Source organism: Triticum dicoccoides, chromosome 1A (assembly GCF_002162155.2).
Source record: "Triticum dicoccoides isolate Atlit2015 ecotype Zavitan chromosome 1A, WEW_v2.0, whole genome shotgun sequence".
Classification (NCBI taxonomy): Eukaryota; Viridiplantae; Streptophyta; class Magnoliopsida; order Poales; family Poaceae; genus Triticum; species Triticum dicoccoides.
Window position 1 is genome coordinate 606,014,720 of NC_041380.1, and position 23,858 is coordinate 606,038,577.

Below are 23,858 nucleotides of genomic sequence, written 5' to 3' on the forward strand. Positions count from 1 at the left end.
TTTCTCCTTAGTTTGCAGGTTAAGAAAGTCATCGGAGGTCTTATACCTCTTGACATGGGCACGAGCCTGAAATCCCAATTTCAGCCCTCAAAACATCTCATATGTTTCGCGATGTTTCAAAAACGTCTTTGGTGCCTCAACTCTAAACCTTTTAACTGAACTATCACGTACTTATCAAAACGTGTATGTCAGATGTTCGCAACAACCACAGACAACGTTCGAGGTTCAGCATACTAAGCGGTGCATTAAGGACATAAGCCTTCTATGAAGCAATGAGGAAAATCCTCTGTTTACGGACCTAGTCCGCATAATTGCTACTATCAACTTTCAACTAATTTTTTCTCTAGGAACATATCTAAACAGTAGAATTATAGCGTGAGCTACGACATAATTTGCAAAAACCTTTTGACTATGTTCAGGATAATTAAGTTCATCTTATGAACTCCCACTCAGATAGACATCCCTCTAGTCATCTAAGTGATTACATGATCCGAGTCAAACTAGGCCGTGTCCGATCATCACGTGAGACGGACTAGTCATCATCGGTGAACATCTTCATGTTGATCGTATCTTCTATACGACTCATGTTCGACCTTTCGGTCTCCGTGTTCCGAGGCCATGTCTGTACATGCTAGGCTCGTCAAGTTAACCCTAAGTGTTTTGCATGTGTTCCGAGGCCATGTCTGTACATGCTAGGCTCGTCAACACCCGTTGTATTTGAACGTCTGAATAAAACACCCGATCATCACGTGATGTTTTGAAACAGCGAACTGTCGCAACGGTGCACAGTTAGGGGAGAACACTTCTTGAAATTGTTGTAAGGGATCATCTTATTTACTACCGTCGTTCTAAGAAAATAAGATGTATAAACATGATAAACATCACATGCAATCAAATAGTGACATGATATGGCCATCATCACTTTGCTCCTTTTGATCTCCATCTTCGGGGCTCCATGATCATCATCGTCACCGGCATGACACCATGATATCCATCATCATGATCTCCATCATCGTGTCTTCATGAAGTTGCCTCGCCAACTATTACTTCTACTACTATGGCTAACGGTTAGCAATAAAGTAAAGTAATTACATGACGTTTAAGTTGACACGCAGGTCACAAATAAATAAAGACAACTCCTATGGCTCCTGCCGGTTGTCATACTCATCGACATGCAAGTCGTGATTCCTATTACAAGAACATGATCAATCTCATACATCACATATATCATTCATCACATCCTTTTTAGCCATATCACATCACATAGCATACCCTGCAAAAACAAGTTAGACGTCCTCTAATTGTTGTTTGCATGTTTTACGTGGCTGCTATGGGTTTCTAGCAAGAACGTTTCTTACCTACGCAAAACCACAATGTGATATGCCAATTGCTATTTACCCTTCATAAGGACCCTTTTCATCGAATCCGTTCCGACTAAAGTGGGAGAGACTGGCACCCGCTAGCCACCTTATGCACCAAGTGCATGTCAATCGGTGGAACCTGTCTCACGTAAGAGTACGTGTAAGGTCGGTCCGGGCCGCTTCATCCCACAATACCGTCGAAACAAGATTGGACTAGTAACGGTAAGCATATTGAACAACATCAACGCCCACAACTACTTTGTGTTCTACTCGTGCAAAGAATCTACGCAATAGACCTAGCTCATGATGCCACTGTTGGGGAACGTAGCAGAAATTCAAAAAATTTCCTACGTAACACCAAGATCTATCTATGGAGAGACCAGCAACGAGTAGAAAGAGAGTGCATCTACATACCCTTGTAGATCGCTAAGCGGAAGCGTTCAAGTGAACGGGGTTGATGGAGTCATACTCGTCGTGATTCAAATCACCGATGATCAAGTGCCGAACGGACGGCACCTCCGCGTTCAACACACATACAGCCCGGTGACGTCTCCCATGCCTTGATCCAGCAAGGAGAGAGGGAGAGGTTGAGGAAGACTCCATCTAGCAGCAGCACAACGGCGTGGTGGTGATGGAGGAGCGTGGCAATCCTGCAGGGCTTCGCCAAGCACCTACGGGAGAGGAGGAGGTGTCACGGGAGGGAGGGAGGCGCCAAGGGCTCAGGTGTGGATGCCCTCCCTCCCCTCCACTATATATAGGGGCAGGGGAGAGGGGGGAGGCGCAGCCTTGCCCCCTACTCCAAGAAAGGGGTGCGGCCAAGAGGGGGGGAGGAGTCCATCCTCCCCAAGGCACCTCGGAGGTGCCTTCCCCCTCGAGGACTCTTCCCTCTAGGGTTCCCTAGGCGCATGGGCCTCTTGGGGCTGGTGCCCTAGGCCCATGTAGGCCAAGGCGCACCCCCTACAGCCCATGTGGCCCCCCGGGGCAGGTGGCCCCACCCGGTGGTCCCGGTACAATACCGATGACCCCGAAACTTGTCCCGATGGCCGAAACAGGACTTCCTATATATAAATCTTTACCTCCGGACCATTCCGGAACTCCTCGTGACGTCCGGGATCTCATCCGGGACTCCGAACAACATTCGGTAACCACATACAAGCTTCCTTTATAACCCTAGCGTCATCGAACCTTAAGTGTGTAGACCCTACGGGTTCGGGAGACATGCAGACATGACCGAGACGTTCTCCGGTCAATAACCAACAGCGGGATCTGGATACCCATGTTGGCTCCCACATGTTCCACGATGATCTCATCGGATGAACCACGATGTCAAGGACTCAATCGATCCCGTATACAATTCCCTTTGTCTAGCGGTATTTTACTTGCCCGAGATTCGATCGTCGGTATACCGATACCTTGTTCAATCTCGTTACCGGCAAGTCTCTTTACTCGTTCCGTAACACATCATCCCGTGATCAACCCCTTGGTCACATTGTGCACATTATGATGATGTCCTACCGAGTGGGCCCAGAGATACCTCTCCGTTTACTTGGAGTGACAAAATCCCAATCTCGATTCGTGCCAACCCAACAGACACTTTCAGAGATACCTGTAGTGTACCTTTATAGCCACCCAGTTACGTTGTGACGTTTGGCACACCCAAAGCACTCCTACGGTATCCGGGAGTTGCACAATCTCATGGTCTAAGGAAATGATACTTGACATTAGAAAAGCTTTAGCATACGAACTACATGATCTTGTGCTAGGCTTAGGATTGGGTCTTGTCCATCACATCATTCTCCTAATGATGTGATCCCGTTATCAACGACATCCAATGTCCATGGTCAGGAAACCGTAACCATCTATTGATTAACGAGCTAGTCAACTAGAGGCTTACTAGGGACATGGTGTTGTCTATGTATCCACACATGTATCTGAGTTTCCTATCAATACAATTCTAGCATGGATAATAAACGATTATCATGAACAAGGAAATATAATAATAATCAATTTATTATTGCCTCTAGGGCATATTTCCAACAGTTCCAAGATTGATATGATCATCATCGCACACTCCCTATAATTTCGGGATTAGTGTTGAACCTAAATAAGTGTTATTTGGTGTTTGCGTTGAGGATGAATATGATTTGATCATGTTTATTGTAATACGGTTATTCATTTAAGTAAGAGAATAAATTGTTGTTTTGTTTACATGAATAAAACCTTATATGGTTACACACCCAATGAAAATAGTTCGTTGGATCTCGATCGTAGTGATACACATAATCATAATATTGAAACCAAAAGATGCAAAGTTAATAATGATAGTGCAACTTATTTGTAGCACTGCCGTTTAGGTCATATTGGTGTAAAGCGCATGAAGAAACTCCATGCTGATGGGCTTTTGGAATCACTTGATTATGAATCAGTTGATGCTTGCGAACCATGCCTCATGGGCAAGATGACTAAAGACTCTGTTCTTCGGAACAATGGAGCGAGCAACAGATTTGTTGGAAATCATACATACTGATGTATGTGGTCTAATGAATATTGAGGCTCACGACATGTATCATTATTTTCTGATCTTCACAGATGATTTGAGCAGATATGAGTATATCTACTTGATGAAACATAAGTCTGAAACATTTGAAAAGTTCAAAGAAATTTCAGAGTGAAGTGAAAAATCATCGTAACAAGAAATTAAAGTTTCTACGATCTGATCGTAGAGAAGAGTATTTGAGTTACGAGTTTGGCCTTCAGTTAAAAACAATGTGAAATAGTTTCACTACTCATGCCACCTGGAACACCACAATGTAATGGTGTGTCCGAACGTCATAACCGTACTTTATTAGATATGGTGCGATCTATGATGTCTCTTACCGATCTACCACTATCGTTTTGAGGTTATGCATTAAAGACAACTACATTCACGTTAGAAGGGCACCATCAAAATCCGTTGAGACGACGCCTTATGAACTGTGGTTTGGCAAGAAACCAAAGATGTCGTTTCTGAAAGTTTGGGGCTGCGATGCTTATGTGAAAAAGCTTCAACCTGATAAGCTCAAACCCAAATCGGAGAAATGTGTCTTCATAGGATATCCAAAGGAAACTATTGGATACACCTTCTATCACAGATCCGAAGGCAAGACTTTTTGTTGCTAAATTCGGAAACTTTCTGGAGAAGGAGTTTCTCTCGAAAGAAGTGAGTGGGAGGAAAGTAGAACTTGATGAGGTAACTGTACCTGCTCCCTTATTGGAAAGTAGTGCATCACAGAAAACTGTTTCAGTGACACCTACACCAGTTAGTGAGGAAGCTAATGATGATGATCATGTAACTTCAGATCAAGTTACTACTGAATCTCGTAGGTAAACCAGAGTGAGATCCGCACCAGAGTGGTACGGTAATCCTGTTCTGGAAGTCATGTTACTAGACCATGACGAACTTGCGAACTATGAGGAAGCGATGATGAGCCCAGATTCCGCGAAATGGTTTGAGGCCATGAAATCTGAGATATGATCCATGTATGAGAACAAAGTATGGACTTTGATGGTTTTGCCCGATGATCGGCAAGCCATAGAAAATAAATGGATCTTCAAGAGGAAGACGGACACTGATAGTAGAGTTACTATCTACAAAGCTAGAATTGTCGCAAAAGGTTTTCGACAAGTTCAAGGTGTTGAATACGATGAGAGTTTCTCACTCGTATCTATGCTTGAGTCTGTCCGAATCATGTTAGCAATTGCCACATTTTATGATTATGAAATTTGGCAGATGGATGTAAAAACTGCATTCCTGAATGGATTTCTAGAAGAAGAGTTGTATATGATGCAACCGGAAGGTTTTGTCGATCCAAAGGGAGCTAACAAAATGTGCAAACTCCAGCGATCCATCTGTGGACTGGTGCAAGCATCTCAGAGTTGGAATATACGCTTTGATGAGTTGATCAAAGCATATAGTTTTATACATACTTGTGGTGAAGCCTGTATTTACGAGAAAGTGAGTGAGAGCACTACAACATTTCTGATAAGTATATGTGAATGACATATTGTCGATCGGAAATAATGTAGAATTATTCTGTAAAGCATAAAGGAGTGTTTGAAAGGAGTTTTTCAAAGAAAGACTTCGGTGAAGCTGCTTACATATTGAGCATCAAGATCTATAGAGATAGATCAAGACGCTTGATAAGTTTTTTCAATGAGTACATACCTTGACAAGATTTTGAAGTAGTTCAAAATGGAGCAGTCAAAGAAAAAGTTCTTGCCTGTATTACAAGGTGTGAAGTTGAGTAAGACTCAAAGCCCGACCACGGCAGAAGATAGAAAGAGAATGAAAGTCATTCCCTATGCCTTGGCCATAGGTTCTATAAAGTATGTCATGCTATATACCAGATCTATTGTGTACCCTGCACTGATTTGGCAAGGGAGTACAATAGTGATCTAGGAGTAGATCACTGGACAGCGGTCAGAATATGTTTCTCGATTATGGACGTGACAAAAAGGTTCGTCGTAAAGGGTTACGTCGATGCAAGTTTTTGACACTGATCCAGATGATTCTAAGTCTCAATCTGGATACATATTGAAAGTGGGAGCAATTAGCTAGAGTAGCTCCGTGCAGAGCATTGTAGACATAGAATTCGCAAAATACTTACGGATCTGTATGTGACAGACCCGTTGACTAATATTATCTCACAAGCAAAACATGATCACACCTTAGTACTCTTTGGGTGTTAATCACATAAACGATGTGAACTAGATTATTGACTCTAGTAAAACCTTTGGGTGTTGGTCACATATCGATGTGAACTATGGGTGCTAATCACATGGTGATGTGAACTATTGCTGTTAAATCACATGACAATGTGAACTAGATTATTGACTCTAGTGCAAGTGGGAGACTGAAGGAAATATGCCCTAGAGGCAATAATAAAGTTATTATTTATTTCCTTATATCATGATAAATGTTTATTATTCATGGTAGAATTGTATTAACCAGAAACATAATACATGTGTGAATACATAGACAAACAGAGTGTCACTACTATGCCTCTACTTGACTAGCTCGTTAATCAAAGATGGTTATGTTTCCTAACCATGAACAAAGAGTTGTTATTTGATTAACGAGATCACATCATTAGTTGAATGATCTGATTGACATGACCCATTCCATTAGCTTAGCACCCGATCGTTTAGTATGTTGCTATTGCTTTCTTCATAACTTATACATGTTCCTATGACTATGAGATTATGCAACTCCCGTTTGCCAGAGGAACACTTTGTGTGCTACCAAATGTCACAACGTAACTGGGTGATTATAAAGGAGTACTACAGGTGTCTCCAAAGGTAGATGTTGGGTTGGCGTATTTCGAGATTAGGATTTGTCACTCCGATTGTCGGAGAGGTATCTCTGGGCCCTCTCGGTAATGCACATCACTTAAGCCTTGCAAGCATTGCAACTAATAAGTTAGTTGCGGGATGATGTATTACGGAACGAGTAAAGAGACTTGCCGGTAACGAGATTGAACTAGGTATTGGATACCGACGATCGAATCTCGGGCAAGTAACATACCGATGACAAAGGGAACAACGTATGTAGTTATGCTGTCTGACCGATAAAGATCTTCGTAGAATATGTAGGAACCAATATGGGCATCCAGGTCCCGCTATTGGTTATTGACCAGAGATATGTCTCAGTCATGTCTACATTGTTCTCGAACCGTAGGGTCCGCAGCTTAACGTTACGATGACAGTTATTATGAGTTTACGCATTTTGATGTACCGAAGGTTGTTCGGAGTCCCGGATGTGATCACGGACATGATGAGGAGTCTCGAAATGGTCGAGACATAAATATTGATATATTGGAAGCCTATGTTTGGACATCAGAAGTGTTCCGGGTGAAATCAGGATTTTACCGGATTACCGGGAGGTTACCGGAACCCCCCGGGAGTCATATGGGCCTTATTGGGCTTTAGTGGAAAGGTGAAAGGGGCTGCCCATAGTGGGCTGCGCGCCTCCCCCCTCCCCTAGTCCTATTAGGACTAGGAGAGGTGGCCGGCCACCTCTCTCTCTCTTTCCCCTTTGGAATTCTATTTGGAAAAGGATTGGGGGGGGGGGGGAGTCCTACTCCCGGTAGGAGTAGGACTCGTCCTGGCGCGCCCAAGGGCTGGCCGCACCTCTCCCCCCTTGCTCCTTTATATACAGGGGCAGGGGGCACCTCTAGACACACAATTGATCCCCGTGATCGTTCTATAGCCGTGTGCGGTGCCCCCTGCCACCATATTCCACCTCGATCATATTGTAGCGGTGCTTAGGCGAAGCCCTGCGACGGTAGAACATCAAGATCGTCACCACGCCGTCGTGCTGACGGAACTCCTCCCGGACGCTTTGCTGGATCGGAGCCCGGGGATCGTCATCGAGCTGTACGTGTGCTAAGAACTCGGAGGTGCCGGAGTAACGGTGCTTGGATCGGTCGGATCGGGAAGACGTACGACTACTTCCTCTACGTTGTGTGATCGCTTCGGCAGTCGGTCTGCGTGGGTACGTAGACAACACTCTCCCCTCTCGTTGCTGTGCATCACCATGATCTTGCGTGTGCGTAGGAAAATTTTGAAATTACTACGTTCCCCAACAAGTAGACCTATTGGTGGCTTAGAGAAAGCAAAATCAAAGAGGAAAAGGAAAGTAGATAATCCTGTAGCACTACAACCTCATGGCACCTCAATGGTATAAATAAATTCACACTTGATCTGACATAAAAACTTAAGTTATACAAGATTTATCACACCATGTTTTATAGGGTCATTCGGAGGTTTTTACGAATCAAATGCCTGCATATCTACCACAGTACAACCCAATCCTAAATCCTATGGCGATGTATGGACAAGACCAAAGATTGCCAGCTGAATTGCAACATTACAATAGCTTAATGGTATAAGCTACCTACACTCAGATTTTAGTTTTATCGTTTTAAAGATTTATGGACACTAACCTTTGGTACTACTACTCACAGGGTCATCTGGGAGTTCCGACAAATCACGTGTATACCTATTCAGAACAATGCAACTCAGCTCTGGATGCCTCACTATTGCCGTCTCTTGGTACGATGAGAGGACACCCAGCTCCAAATTTCTCGCTGCAACCAACCATTGGTACAATGAGAGGACACCCAGCTCTGAATGCCTCACTGCAGTCGTCCATTGGTACGATGAACCAAGCTCCAAATGCCTCACTGCAGCCATCCGTTGGTACGATGACAGGACACCCAACTCCGAATGCCTCACTACAGCATCCCATTGGTATGATGATAACACACCCAGCATCAAATGCCCCACTGCAGCCATCCGTTGGTACAATGACAGGTCAAAATCAAGTCTTCTTCCAACAACAGAAGCCAACTTAATCTGTCATCGTTATCAAAGACTCATGTTTTTTTTCTACTTTACTAAAAACTTGTAATATATTATTGGATTTATGGGGAGTCCGTGCATATCGATCGAATGCACTACTTAATTAAGTGAGACCAATGCATACTTGCTGTCCAAAAGCATAGATTTAAGAAGGCGTATGTATATTAGTTCATTGACATGCGTAGCTTAATCAAGTCAGACCAAAAGCACAGTTCTTGTCCAAAAGCATAGTTGCTTGCATCTCACCGACCTCACACGGACAAAAATAGCATTTGGTTCAGAAATTAGAAGAACAGCGGTCATATACTTGAGTAATTGGACGACATACCTTCAACCACGGCAAGTCTTCGCAGCCATGTTATGGTACGTGCTGGACGAAGCTCAGTAGCTGGGGCACGACAAACACAACAAACAGGGCCACGAAGGTGACCACCGAGAAGGAACGGCGCGCAGCTCGCCGACGAGCGCCGCGCCCGGCGACAGGAGGCTGCAACCTCAGGAACGGCGCGCAGATCGACAACGAGCGAAGCGCCGAGCGACAGAGGCTGCCGCCTCAGGAACGGCGCGCAGCTCGCCGCCGAGCGCCGCGCCGGGCGACGGAGGCTGCGGCCTCAGGAACGGCGCGCAGCTCGCCTACGAGCGCCGCGCGGGGCGAGGGACGTCGTGGCCGCAGGGTTGGTGCGCAGTTCGCTCACGAGCGCCGCGATGGGACGAGCACGGAGCAAACCCTCCCGCTCCGACAAGCAAGCAGATCAACATCGCGGTGTTCGCCGGCCGTGGAAGAGCTACTGCTTTGCCTGTGGGGAAAGTGAGTGGATAAGAGAGACGAAACGAGCGGCTGGTCTTTTCCTGCGTTTAATTAAAAGACACGGCCGACTGGTTTTGTTTAATTGCTGGGGTTTTTAATAAAAAGGAGGGCAGCAGCGTGCGATCGTTGGATGAGCGCCACGCACCACGGAGCACGGATGGGAGCATTTTCGCGGAGCAGGCAAGCCTCGCCCAATTTAGACTAGGTTGCTTAGTGTTTCTGCCGGCCATGGATGCTGCTCCTGTGACGTTCATGGCTGCTGTTTTTTTTTCGAACGTTGGCAGGAGGACTGCCAAATTCATTGATCAGAAGAAGAGAACAAGAACACCTCTAAAGGAGGAAAGCACCGCAAAACGTTCATGGCTGCTGTGAATAAAGTGTCTCCTCATCCTTCTCTGGCATGGTGCTTTCATCTATTGTCGACGGTGGATCAGGTATGTTTGGTGGTCAAGCTTGGTCGATACAACGGCGATAGCAATTTTGTGGAGGCCCTTTGTGCTTCAATCCTGCCGTCCTGGTGACGTGTGCTGCAATGTCATGGAGTGGATTGGTGGCTATGTTCCGGATGCAGCGGGGTTGATGGTGCTTTGAGCTAGTTTGGATTGTGTCCACAGCTGCATGCCTGGGCAAACATGCTGCCTGGCGTGGACGTGTGCATGAGGTATTTTGCTGCCTGGTCAGGCAGCCTGGCCTAGTAGGTGTTTGCTTCTTGGCCTGGCCTGGGGCTGCTGTTAGAATTAAAAAATCATTTCATGGGGCCATCTACAGGCTTGACCAGTAGCTTTTTCTGTACTTATCGTCCCAGGCAGCCCCCAGGCATTTGAAATCCCACGCCTGGACCAGGCTAACACACTTTGCCTGGCTTCTCTATCAGGCTAACCACCTCCAAGCAATTCCAGGCCAGGCCAACCCAGGCACTTTGAGGACAACAACCAAACAGCTAGAGGAAATTCCCAGGCACGCTCCAGGCCAGGCAAAAACACACCAGGACACGAACCAAACTAGCCCTTTCTCTTTCGAGTGCGGCGGTGGTGACTTGATCTGGAAAACAACCGGTTCAACACATGTTAGGCAGGTGCGGTAAGGTGACTTTGAGTCTTCTCTCCGACGTTGTCAGATGAGTTCGGTCGAGCACCGGGTAGAACAGCGCGGGGATGATCCCCGGTCAATGCGCCACAAGGTCTCAGGTCGCATGGCGGCTTGCTTCATCAACTGCCAACGCAGCTTTGTCTGCTATGGCGTTTCTTCTGTCGTGGGCATGTTGTTGTCTCCCTTCTCACTGGCAAAGCTCTTGCGTAAGGCGATGACTGTTGGTGGTTTTGCTTTTTGTCCCTAAAGGGCTTCATTTCTTTTCTTGTGGGGTCCTTTTTGCAAAGTATTGTACCAGTTGTGTTATGAGTGCCTCTAGATGGTGGCTACGTGTGGGTATGTAACTCTGCTTATGAATAAATGCATGTGGCTTACCTAAAAAAAGAAAAGGATGACCTATTGTTGTTGAGTTGAGCGGAAGGGTTGTGGTGCCGATTTGTTGGACCCTGAAAAGATGATGTGTCGATTCGGTTTGCCAAGTCTCGCCCGAATTTGGGGATTCAACTCTCTTTTTAGGGGAGAACTGAGATTTAACTCGGTCTCGCCTCTGGCGGGAGGCAGATGGGACGGCCCAATATGAATCCTAGGGAAGCGGCTTTCCGTGTGGTATTCATTCCTCTTTTTTCTGTAGTGGTTTTGACATTTTTTTCATGTGGTCTTTTTCTGTTTGTTTATGTGTTTCTTTTGTCGTTCTTTTCTAGTTTCCTATGTTTCTCGATTGGTTTTCTTTGGGTCTTTTTGTTGGAAATATGCCCTAGAGGCAATAATAAAAGCATTATTATTATATTTCCTTGTTCATGATAATTGTCTTTATTCATGCTATAATTGTGTTATCCGGAAATCGTAATACATGTGTGAATAACAGACACCAACATGTCCCTAGTAAGCCTCTAGTTGACTAGCTCGTTGATCAACAGATAGTCATGGTTTCCTGACTATGGACATTGGATGTCATTGATAACGAGATCACATCATTAGGAGAATGATGTGATGGACAAGACCCAATCCTAAACATAGCACAAGATCGTATAGTTCGTTTGCTAGAGTTTTCCAATGTCAAGTATCTTTTCCTTGGACCATGAGATCGTGTAACTCCCGGATACCGTAGGAGTGCTTTGGGTGTACCAAACGTCACAACGTAACTGGGTGACAATAAAGGTATACTACGGGTATCTCCGAAAGTGTCTGTTGGGTTGACACGGATCAAGACTGGGATTTGTCACTCCGTATGACGGAGAGGTATCACTGGGCCCACTCGGTAATGCATCATCATTATGAGCTCAAAGTGACCAAGTGTCTGGTCACGGGATCATGCATTGCGGTACGAGTAAAGTGACTTGCCGGTAACGAGATTGAACGAGGTATTGGGATACCGACGATCGAATCTCGGGCAAGTAACATACCAATTGACAAAGGGAATTGTATACGGGGTTGCTTGAATCCTCGACATCATGGTTCATCCGATGAGATCATCGTGGAGCATGTGGGAGCCAACATGGGTATCCAGATCCCGCTGTTGGTTATTGACCGAAGAGTCGTCTCGGTCATGTCTGCTTGTCTCCCGAACCCGTAGGGTCTACACACTTAAGGTTCGGTGACGCTAGGGTTGTAGGGATATGTATATGCAGTAACCCGAATGTTGTTCGGAGTCCCGGATGAGATCCCGGACGTCACGAGGAGTTCCGGAATGGTCCGGAGGTAAAGAATTATATATATGAAGTGCTATTTCGGCCATCGGGACAAGTTTCGGTGTCACCGGTATTGTACCGGGACCACCGGAAGGGTCCCGGGGGTCCACCGGGTGGGGCCACCTATCCCGGAGGGTCCCATGGGCTGAGGTGGGAAGGGATCCAGCCCAAAGTGGGCTGGGGCGCCACTTCCCCCTAGGGCCCATGCGCCTAGGGTGGGGGGAAACCCTAAGGAAGAGTCTCAAAGGGGAAGGCACCTCCTATGTGCCTTGGGGAGGAGGGATTCCTCCCTTGGCCGCCGCCCCCCTAGGAGATTGGATCTCCTAGGGCCGGCGCCCACCCTAGGCCCCCCTATATATAGTGGGGGAGATGGAGGACTTCTCACATTTGCCTTTGGTGCCTCCCTCTCCCTCTCCAACACCCCCTCCTCCTCCATAGTGCTTGGCGAAGCCCTCACGGAGTACTGCAGCTCCACCATCACCACGCCGTCGTGCTGCTGCTAGAGCCATCTTCCTCAACCTCTCCTTCCCCCTTGCTGGATCAAGAAGAAGGAGACGTTACGCTGACCGTACGTGTGTTGAACGCGGAGGTGCCGTCCGTTTGGCGCTAGGATCTCCGGTGATTTGGATCACGTCGTGTACGACTACCTCATCCCCGTTCTTTGAACGCTTCCGCTCGCGATCTACAAAGGTATGTAGATGCATCCGATCACTCGTTGCTAGATGAACTCATAGATGGATCTTGGTGAAACCGTAGGAAATTTTTTGTTTTCTGCAACGTTCCCCAACAGTGGCATCATGAGCTAGGTCTATGCGTAGTTCTTCTTGCGCGAGTAGAACACAATTTGTTGTGGGCATAGATGTTGTCAACTTTCTTGCCGCTACTAGTCTTATCTTGCTTCAGCGGTATTGTGGGATGAAGCGGCCCGGACCAACCTTACACGTACGCTTACGTGAGACCGGTTCCACCGACTAACATGCACTAGTTGCATAAGGTGGCTGGCGGGTGTCTGTCTCTCCCACTTTAGTTGGAGCGGATTCGATAAAAAGGGTCCTTATGAAGGGTAAATAGAAGTTGACAAATCACGTTGTGGCTTTCACATAGGTAAGAAAACGTTCTTGCTAGAACCCTAATTCAGCCACGTAAAACTTGCAACAACAATTAAAGGACGTCTAACTTGTTTTTGCAGCAAGTGCTTTGTGATATGATATGGCCAAAGTTGTGATGAATGATGAACGATATATATGTGATGTATGAGATGTTCATGCTATTGTAATAGGAATCACGACTTGCATGTCGATGAGTATGACAACCGGCAGGAGCCATAGGAGTTGTATTTATTTTTTGTATGACCTGCGTGTCATTGAGAAACGCCATGTAAATTACTTTACTTTATTGCTAAACGCGTTAGCCATAGTAGTAGAAGTAATAGTTGGCGAGCAACTTCATGGAGACACGATGATGGAGATCATGATGATGGAGATCATGGTGTCAAGCCGGTGACAAGATGATCATGGAGCCCCAAGATGGAGATCAAAGGAGCCATGTGATATTGGCCATATCATGTCACGTTTATTATTTGATTGCATGGGATGTTTATCATGTTTTTGCATCTTGTTTACTTAGAACGACGGTAGTAAATAAGATGATCCCTCATAATAATTTCAAGAAGTGTTCCCCCTAACTGTGCACCGTTGCGACAGTTCGTTGTTTCGAAGCACCACGTGATGATCGGCTGTGATAGATTCTAACGTTCACATACAACGGGTGTAAGACAGATTTACACATGCAAACACTTAGGTTGACTTGACGAGCCTAGCATGTACAGACATGGCCTCGGAACACAGAAGACCGAAAGGTCGAGCATGAGTCGTATAGAAGATACGATCAACATGAAGATGTTCACCGATGTTGACTAGTCCGTCTCACGGTGATGATCGGACACGGCCTAGTTGACTCGGATCATGTTATACTTAGATGACTAGAAGAGGGATGTCTATCTAAGTGGGAGTTCATTAAATAATTTGATTAGATGAACTTAATTATCATGAACTTAGTCTAAAATATTTACAATATGTATTGTAGATCAAATGGCCAATGTAGTCCTCAACTTCAACGCGTTCCTAGAGAATACCAAGCTGAAAGACGATGGCAGCAACTACACGGACTGGGTCCGGAACCTGAGGATCATCCTCATAGCTGCCAAGAAAGATTATGTCCTACAAGCACCGCTGGGTGACGCACCTGTTCTCCCTGCAGAACAAGACGTTATGAACGCTTGGCAGGCACGTACCGATGACTACTCCCTCGTTTAGTGCGGCATGCTTTACAGCTTAGAGCCAGGGCTCCAAAAGCGTTTTGAGAGACACGGAGCATATGAGATGTTCGAAGAGCTGAAAATGGTTTTCCAAGCTCATGCCCGGGTCGAGAGATATGAAGTCTCCGACAAATTCTTCAGCTGTAAGATGGAGGAAAATAGTTCTGTCAGTGAGCACATACTCACTATGTCTGGGTTACATAACCGCTTGACTCAGCTGGGAGTTAATCTCCCGGACGACGCGGTCATTGAAAGAATCCTCCAGTCGCTTCCACCAAGCTACAAGAGCTTTGTGATGAACTTCAATATGCAGGGGATGGAAAAGACCATTCCTGAAGTATTTTCTATGCTGAAATCAACAGAGGTAGAAGTCAAGAAGGAGCATCAAGTGTTGATGGTGAATAAAACCACTAAGTTCAAGAAGGGCAAGGGTAAAAAGAACTTCAAGAAGGACGGCAAGGTAGTTGCCGCGCCCGGCAAGCAAGCTGCCGGGAAGAAGCCAAAGAATGGATCCAAGCCCAAGACAGAGTGCTTTTATTGCAAGGGAAGTGGTCACTGGAAGCGGAATTGCCCCAAATACTTAGCGGACAAGAAGGCCGGCAAAACAAAAGGTATATGTGATATACATGTAATTGATGTGTTCCTTACCAGTACTCGTAGTAGCTCTTGGGTATTTGATACCGGTGCAGTTGCTCACACATGTAACTCAAAGCAGGAGTTGCGGAATAAGCGGAGACTGGCGAAGGACGAGGTGACGATGCGCGTCGGGAATGGTTCCAAGGTCGATGTGATCGCCGTCGGCACGCTGCCTCTTCATTTACCTACGGGATTAGTTTTAAACCTCAATAATTGTTATTTAGTGCTACCTTTGAGCATGAACATTGTATCGGGATCTCGTTTAATTCGAGATGGCTACTCATTTAAATCCGAGAATAATGGTTGTTCTATTTATATGAGAGATATGTTTTATGGTCATGCTCCGATGGTGAATGGTTTATTCTTAATGAATCTCGAGTGTAATGCTACACATGTTCATAGTGTGAATACCAAAAGATGTAAGGTTGATAATGATAGTCCCACATACTTGTGGCACTGCCGCCTTGGTCACATAGGTGTCAAACGCATGAAGAAGCTCCATGCAGATGGACTTTTAGAGTCTCTTGATTATGAATCATTTGACACGTGCGAACCATGCCTCATGGGTAAAATGACCAAGACTCCGTTCTCAGGAACAATGGAGCGAGCAACCAACTTATTGGAAATCATACATACTGATGTGTGCGGTCCAATGAGTGTTGAGGCTCGCAGTGGCTATCGTTATGTTCTCACCCTCACTGATGACTTGAGTAGATATGGGTATATCTACTTAATGAAACACAAGTCTGAGACCTTTGAAAAGTTCAAGGAATTTCAGAGTGAGGTTGAAAATCAACGTGACAGAAAAATCAAGTTTCTACAATCAGATCGTGGAGGAGAATACTTGAGTCATGAATTTGGCACACACTTAAGAAAATGTGGAATAGTTTCACAACTCACGCCGCCTGGAACACCTCAGCGTAATGGTGTGTCCGAATGTCGTAATCGCACTCTATTAGATATGGTGCGATCTATGATGTCTCTTACCGATTTACCGCTATCTTTTTGGGGCTATGCTTTAGATACTGCCACATTCACTTTAAATAGGGCTCCATCGAAATCCGTTGAGACAACACCGTATGAATTATGGTTTGGGAAGAAACCTAAGATGTTGTTTCTAAAAGTTTGGGGATGCGATGCTTATGTCAAGAAACTTCAACCTGAAAAGCTCGAACCCAAGTCGGAAAAATGCGTCTTCATAGGATACCCTAAAGAAACTATTGGGTATACCTTCTACCTCAGATCCGAAGGCAAGATCTTTGTTGCCAAGAATGGATCCTTTCTAGAGAAAGAGTTTCTCTCGAAAGAAGTAAGTGGGAGGAAAGTAGAACTTGATGAAGTATTACCTCTTGAACCGGAAAATGGCGCAACTCAAGAAAATGTTCCTGAGGTGCCTGCACCGACTAGAGAGGAAGTTAATGATAATGATCAAGATACTTTTGATCAAGCTCCTACTGAAATTCGAAGGTACACAAGGACACGTTCCGCACCAAAGTGGTACGGCAACCCTGTCTTGGAAATCATGTTGTTAGACAACGGTGAACCTTCGAACTATGAAGAAGCGATGGCGGACCCGGATTTCGACAAATGGCTAGAAGCCATGAAATCCGAGATAGGATCCATGTATGAAAACGAAGTATGGACTTTGACTGACTTGCCCGTTGAACGGCGAGCCATAGAAAATAAATGGATCTTTAAGAAGAAGACAGACGCGGATGGTAATGTGACCATCTATAAAGCTCGGCTTGTTGCTAAGGGTTATCGACAAGTTCAAGGGGTTGACTACGATGAGACTTTCTCACCGGTAGCGAAGCTAAAGTCCGTCCGAATCATGTTAGCAATTGCCGCATTCTACGATTATGAGATATGGCAAATGGACGTCAAAACGGCATTCCTTAAGGAAGAATTGTATATGATGCAGCCGGAAGGTTTTGTCGATCCTAAGAATGCTGACAAGGTGTGCAAGCTCCAACGCTCGATTTATGGGCTGCTGCAAGCATCTCGGAGTTGGAACATTCGCTTTGATGAGATGATCAAAGCGTTTGGGTTTACGCAGACTTATGGAGAAGCCTGCGTTTACAAGAAAGTGAGTGGGAGCTCTGTAGCATTTCTCATACTATATGTGGATGACATACTTTTGATGGGAAATGATATAGAACTCTTGGACAGCATTAAGGCCTACTTGAATAAGAGTTTTTCAATGAAGGACCTTGGAGAAGCTGCTTATATATTAGGAATCAAAATCTATAGAGATAGATCGAGACGCCTCATAGGTCTTTCACAAAGCACATACCTTGATAAGATATTGAAGAAGTTCAATATGGATCAGTCTAAGAAGGGGTTCTTACCTGTGTTACAAGGTGTGAAATTGAGCTCTGCTCAATGTCCGACCACGGCAGAAGATATAGAAGAGATGAGTGTCATCCCCTATGCCTCAGCCATAGGTTCTATTATGTATGCCATGCTGTGTACCAGACCTGATGTAAACCTTGCCGTAAGTTTGGTAGGAAGGTACCAAAGTAATCCCGGCAAGGAACACTGGACAGCGGTCAAGAATATCCTGAAGTACCTGAAAAGGACTAAGGAAATGTTTCTCGTTTATGGAGGTGATGAAGAGCTCGTCGTAAAGGGTTACGTCGACGCTAGCTTCGACACAGATCTGGATGACTCTAAGTCACAAACCGGATACATGTATATTTTGAATGGTGGGGCAGTAAGCTGGTGCAGTTGCAAGCAGAGCGTCGTGGCGGGATCTACATGTGAAGCGGAGTACATGGCAGCCTCGGAGGCAGCACATGAAGCAATTTGGGTGAAGGAGTTCATCACCGACCTAGGAGTCATACCCAATGCGTCGGGGCCAATCAAACTCTTCTGTGACAACACTGGAGCTATTGCACTTGCCAAGGAGCCCAGGTTTCACAAGAAGACAAGGCACATCAAGCGTCGCTTCAACTCCATTCGTGAAAATGTTCAAGATGGAGACATAGATATTTGTAAAGTACATACGGACCTGAATGTAGCAGATCCGTTGACTAAACCTCTCCCTAGAGCAAAACATGATCAACACCAGAATTCCATGGGTGTTCGATTCATCACAATGTAACTAGATTATTGACTCTAGTGCAAGTGGGAGACTGTTGGAAATATGCCCTAGAGGCAATAATAAAAGCATTATTATTATATTTCCTTGTTCATGATAATTGTATTTATTCATGCTATAATTGTGTTATCCGGAAATCGTAATACATGTGTGAATAACAGACACCAACATGTCCCTAGTAAGCCTCTAGTTGACTAGCTCGTTGATCAACAGATAGTCATGGTTTCCTGACTATGGACATTGGATGTCATTGATAACGAGATCACATCATTAGGAGAATGATGTGATGGACAAGACCCAATCCTAAACATAGCACAAGATCGTATAGTTCGTTTGCTAGAGTTTTCCAATGTCAAGTATCTTTTCCTTGGACCATGAGATCGTGTAACTCCCGGATACCGTAGGAGTGCTTTGGGTGTACCAAACGTCACAACGTAACTGGGTGACAATAAAGGTATACTACGGGTATCTCCGAAAGTGTCTGTTGGGTTGACACGGATCAAGACTGGGATTTGTCACTCCGTATGACGGAGAGGTATCACTGGGCCCACTCGGTAATGCATCATCATTACGAGCTCAAAGTGACCAAGTGTCTGGTCACGGGATCATGCATTGCGGTACGAGTAAAGTGACTTACCGGTAACGAGATTGAACGAGGTATTGGGATACCGACGATCGAATCTCGGGCAAGTAACATACCAATTGACAAAGGGAATTGTATACGGGGTTGCTTGAATCCTCGACATCATGGTTCATCCGATGAGATCATCGTGGAGCATGTGGGAGCCAACATGGGTATCCAGATCCCGCTGTTGGTTATTGACCGAAGAGTCGTCTCGGTCATGTCTGCTTGTCTCCCGAACCCGTAGGGTCTACACACTTAAGGTTCGGTGACGCTAGGGTTGTAGGGATATGTATATGCAGTAACCCGAATGTTGTTCGGAGTCCCGGATGAGATCCCGGACGTCACGAGGAGTTCCGGAATGGTCCGGAGGTAAAGAATTATATATAGGAAGTGCTATTTCGGCCATCGGGACAAGTTTCGGGGTCACCGGTATTGTACCGGGACCACCGGAAGGGTCCCGGGGGTCCACCGGGTGGGGCCACCTATCCCGGAGGGTCCCATGGGCTGAAGTGGGAAGGGATCCATCCCAAAGTGGGCTGGGGCGCCACTTCCCCCTAGGGCCCATGCGCCTAGGGTGGGGGGAAACCCTAAGGAAGAGTCCTAAAGGGGGAAGGCACCTCCTAGGTGCCTTGGAGAGGAGGGATTCCTCCCTTGGCCGCCGCCCCCCTAGGAGATTGGATCTCCTAGGGCCGGCGCCCCCCCCTAGGCCCCCCTATATATAGTGGGGGAGATGGAGGACTTCTCACCTTTGCCTTTGGTGCCTCCCTCTCCCTCTCCAACACCCCCTCCTCCTCCATAGTGCTTGGCGAAGCCCTGACAGAGTACTGCAGCTCCACCATCACCACGCCGTCGTGCTGCTGCTGGAGCCATCTTCCTCAACCTCTCCTTCCCCCTTGCTGGATCAAGAAGAAGGAGACGTTACGCTGACCATACGTGTGTTGAACGCGGAGGTGCCGTCCGTTCGGCGCTAGGATCTCCGGTGATTTGGATCACGTCGTGTACGACTACCTCATCCCCGTTCTTTGAACGCTTCCGCTCGCGATCTACAAAGGTATGTAGATGCATCCGATCACTCGTTGCTAGATGAACTCATAGATGGATCTTGGTGAAACCGTAGGAAAATTTTTGTTTTCTGCAACGTTCCCCAACACTTTTTTCAACACGTGTATAGTTTTTTCAATGCACATTATATATTTTTCTAACATGTGGTACATTGTTTTTTATAGATGTTGGTTTTTTTAAATACACGATGTACATTTTTTTAAATACATGTTCTTGAATTTTTTTAATACATGTTAAACATTTTCCAAATACATAGAGAAATTTTTTAATGGCACAAAACATTTTTATAACTACACCACATAAACATTTTTTAAAATGTCATGAACATATTTTTTAAATGTATGAGCATTTTTCTAAAATGTCACATACATTTTTTTAATGGTATGAAATATATTTTTTATTATGCAAACATTCTTTTAATGCGATTAACATTTTTTAAAGTTGTGCAAACATTTTTTTAAAGCTTTGGGGCACGGCCCAGAACACTTGATCAGGACATAAGAGGCTTGACGCGGTGATAGCGATGAGGCATGAGACAAGCACGGAACATGGCGACAGACAGAGTGTGCAGAAGATGTTAAAGCAGTGTTGACGAGTATCAGGTTCATGTTGGTGACTAAGATGTATTGAGTTTGACATGTTAAATGGATAAGAGTTAACCATGAAGAATATGAGGAAATAGTGTAAAGTTTGAAATGTCAAAAGGTTGAAGATCACATGGTCATATATTATGTGGAACGTTGGGTTTGAACGCTAGAGCTGGCACATGGTCAAAAGGTTACAATCTCGATATTTTGATCGTGTTTAATGAGCTGGAACATGAAATGTGCACATGAATTTCCTTTTCGTTTCCTGTTGCTCGGCCCCTTTTCTGGCCATTTCAATCTTTCTTCCTTCTGCTTATGAATGTCAACCTCTCCTTGCAATGCCACCTTAGCTTCGCAAAGAAGAAGATGAGCATTATCCCTTACTGCACCTCACCTTGTTCAGTTAGCCTTGTGATTTTCTTTTTCTCAAGTCCTTTTGTGTTTCTTCTTAAGAAAGAAGCCTCAAGATCCCTGACAACTTTGCACAATTCTTGGTTTGTTTCCTGCAAGTATTGACTCTTCTCATCTGCCTTGTGTAGCAGCTCGTCATCCTTCTGCTTTAACCGTGCCGTGCCATCCCATGCCACTGGTGAGTTCAATTAATCTTCAACCTCTACTCCTTTTCACTGCTTTGCTGCAACCTGGAACAGAATATTGACTTCGTTATCAGTTCTTCAGCAACAAAAGCAGAGTTACTGGCAAGATAAGACTGGGACAGTTCTTCTAAATATTTTAACTTGATTAGCAGTGCTACAGTATCACAATTCGAATTGGAGAATGAAATCTCCAACATGGACTTTTGCACCAAGCTGAAATAACTCTTCGGCTCCGATTTCCCCAGCCACAGGTGACTCATGACGCACCTCATGGCGAGTCCGGACAACCTATTCAGTTCGGCCCATTGAGCCAGACGATCGTCCACTGATAGTGGACGCTCTGGATTGTGGAACTGCGACCAGAAAAGCTTTTCCACTTCGCGATCTTCTTGATCTCGAAAGTGTTCGGTCGCATCAACAACACTCGCTGCCAAATCCAGATAGGTGTCTGCCACACTCCACATCTGGTCCAACGGAGCAAGCTTCGGATCACAAAACTTCCTTCGCAGCATAAAGGGCTTTCCAGCCGCAATCTCTCCGGCCTGACGCAACTCCTCCTTTGCAGCTCTCATCGCAGAGCGAGCGTCTTTGGCATCAGCAACGGCCTTCTCTAGGTCCTTCTGTCTCGCCCGGTCTTCTTTCTCAAGAAGCTTGCAACGGTCAGCAGCGCTTTTTAGCTTCACGGCCATCTCGGCCATCTGATTTTTGCTCCGGCAGTGAACAACCTGTTCGGCTCTCAGCTCTTCAAGGGCCTTCTCGGCAGCCGCATCACTTTTTCTGGCTTGTTCCTTAGCTCGGACAAGTTTCGCCCGAAGACTCTCCACGGCGGCCGCACCATCTGTGTCAAAGAACACACATTGTAAGATACTGGCATAAAACTCCTCTTACCAGGTGCCGTCCGAGGAATTACATACCTTGAGTTTCATCAAGCCGCTTGTTGACGAGCGCAATGTCGGCATCTGCCATGTCAAGTTGCCGCTTTAGCTCGGCAAAATCATTAGTTCGGCTGGATTCCGGACACTCCGCCACCTACATCCAAAGGCGACATTTTAGACCTGGGATTATGATCCTCTGCGCGTCGTCACTTCTAACAACGCACAGAGTCTCAGGGGCTACTATCTACACATGGCGCATCTTATTTATGCGCAACTGACAAAAGTGTACATTATCTAACATACCTCAAAACCCGTCAGTGAACTTCTGATGGCCTCGTGCAATCCGCTTTCCGCGGACGAAATCATTTCAATCACCATGCCCATCAATGCACGGTGCTCCTCTGAGATAGAAGCTCGCCCCAGCAGATTCTTGAGCTCCTCCGGCCGAGCACCAGACGGTGCCGGACTTGTCCTATGGCCTCTTTCGAAGGCCGGACGCGGAGAACCTTGGGGGCCACATAGCTATCTTTCGCCCCTGTCGGATTTGGAGAAACCCTCCGCGATGACACCTCAGGGTCGCCCACCTCGCCAGGTGGTGCGGCAGGGGGAGGCGTTCCGCTCTCCATCATCTCTGGAAGAAGGTCCCCCGAAGACGAGCTCTGCTGAGAAGGGTCGAGGTCCGAGCTACAAGGTAAAATTTCGGTTAATCTTCTCAGACATATAGCAAGGGTTTCCCCCATCTCTCGAAAAGAAAATCTTTCTCCACTTACGGCTCGCTGGAGGGCTGGTCCCCTTGAGGGCATAATTCGGCCGGGGTACCCCCCGGCGTAGGACCCTCTGACGAGGATTTTTCCCCCCGCTTTGAGGCCATGGTCTCTGGGTCTTCAGAGGTGGTCCTTTTCTTCCCTGGAGGAGAGGAATTTTCGGTTCCTTCCCTCCGAACAGCCTCCTTCGAGGAGGTCGTAGTTCCCTTGTCCCCTCCCTCACTTTCCTTCAAAGGCACAATCTTCAACATCCTGACTAGGACGGAATCCGGCCTGGTCTCAGGGAGGGGAGCCGGACACCTTATCAGCTTTGCTTTCGCTATCCACTCCTGTTTAAAGGGATAGCTCTTTTAGGAGCAAGTTTATGACAAATATATGGATAACGAGTCTGGGCACAAGGCTACTTACTTGAGTATCCGGGCGATTGCAGCTCAGACCTGCGTCCTCGGTCAAATCCGGACACATTGCTTGTGATCCGAAGAACAGTTTATACATTTCCGCGGGCGTTGCGCCCATAAAGTGCTGGAGAGCTCGCGGTCCCTCCGGATTAAACTCCCATAGACGAAGGGGGCGGCGTTTGCCGGGCAGTGTTCGGCGAATCATCATGACTTGCGTCACTTTGACCAGGCTGAGACCTCTTTCTAAGAGATCCCTGATGCGGCCCTGCAACAAAGGCACGTCCAGGGGTGGTCCCCAATCTAGGCCTTTGTTGACCCACGACCCTAGCTGCTCTGGGGGATCCGAGCGAAAGGCAGGCGGCGCCACCCACTTGGTGCCCCTGGGGACGGTGATATAGAACCACTCTCATTGCCATAAGCCGAGCTCCTCTTGAAAAGGGCCCTCGGGCCATGGAGCACCAGCATTCTTGCTTACAACAGCGCCTCCGCACTCTGCGTGTCGTCTCTCAATCATCTTCGGCTCTACCTTAAAGGTCTTGAGCCATAATTCG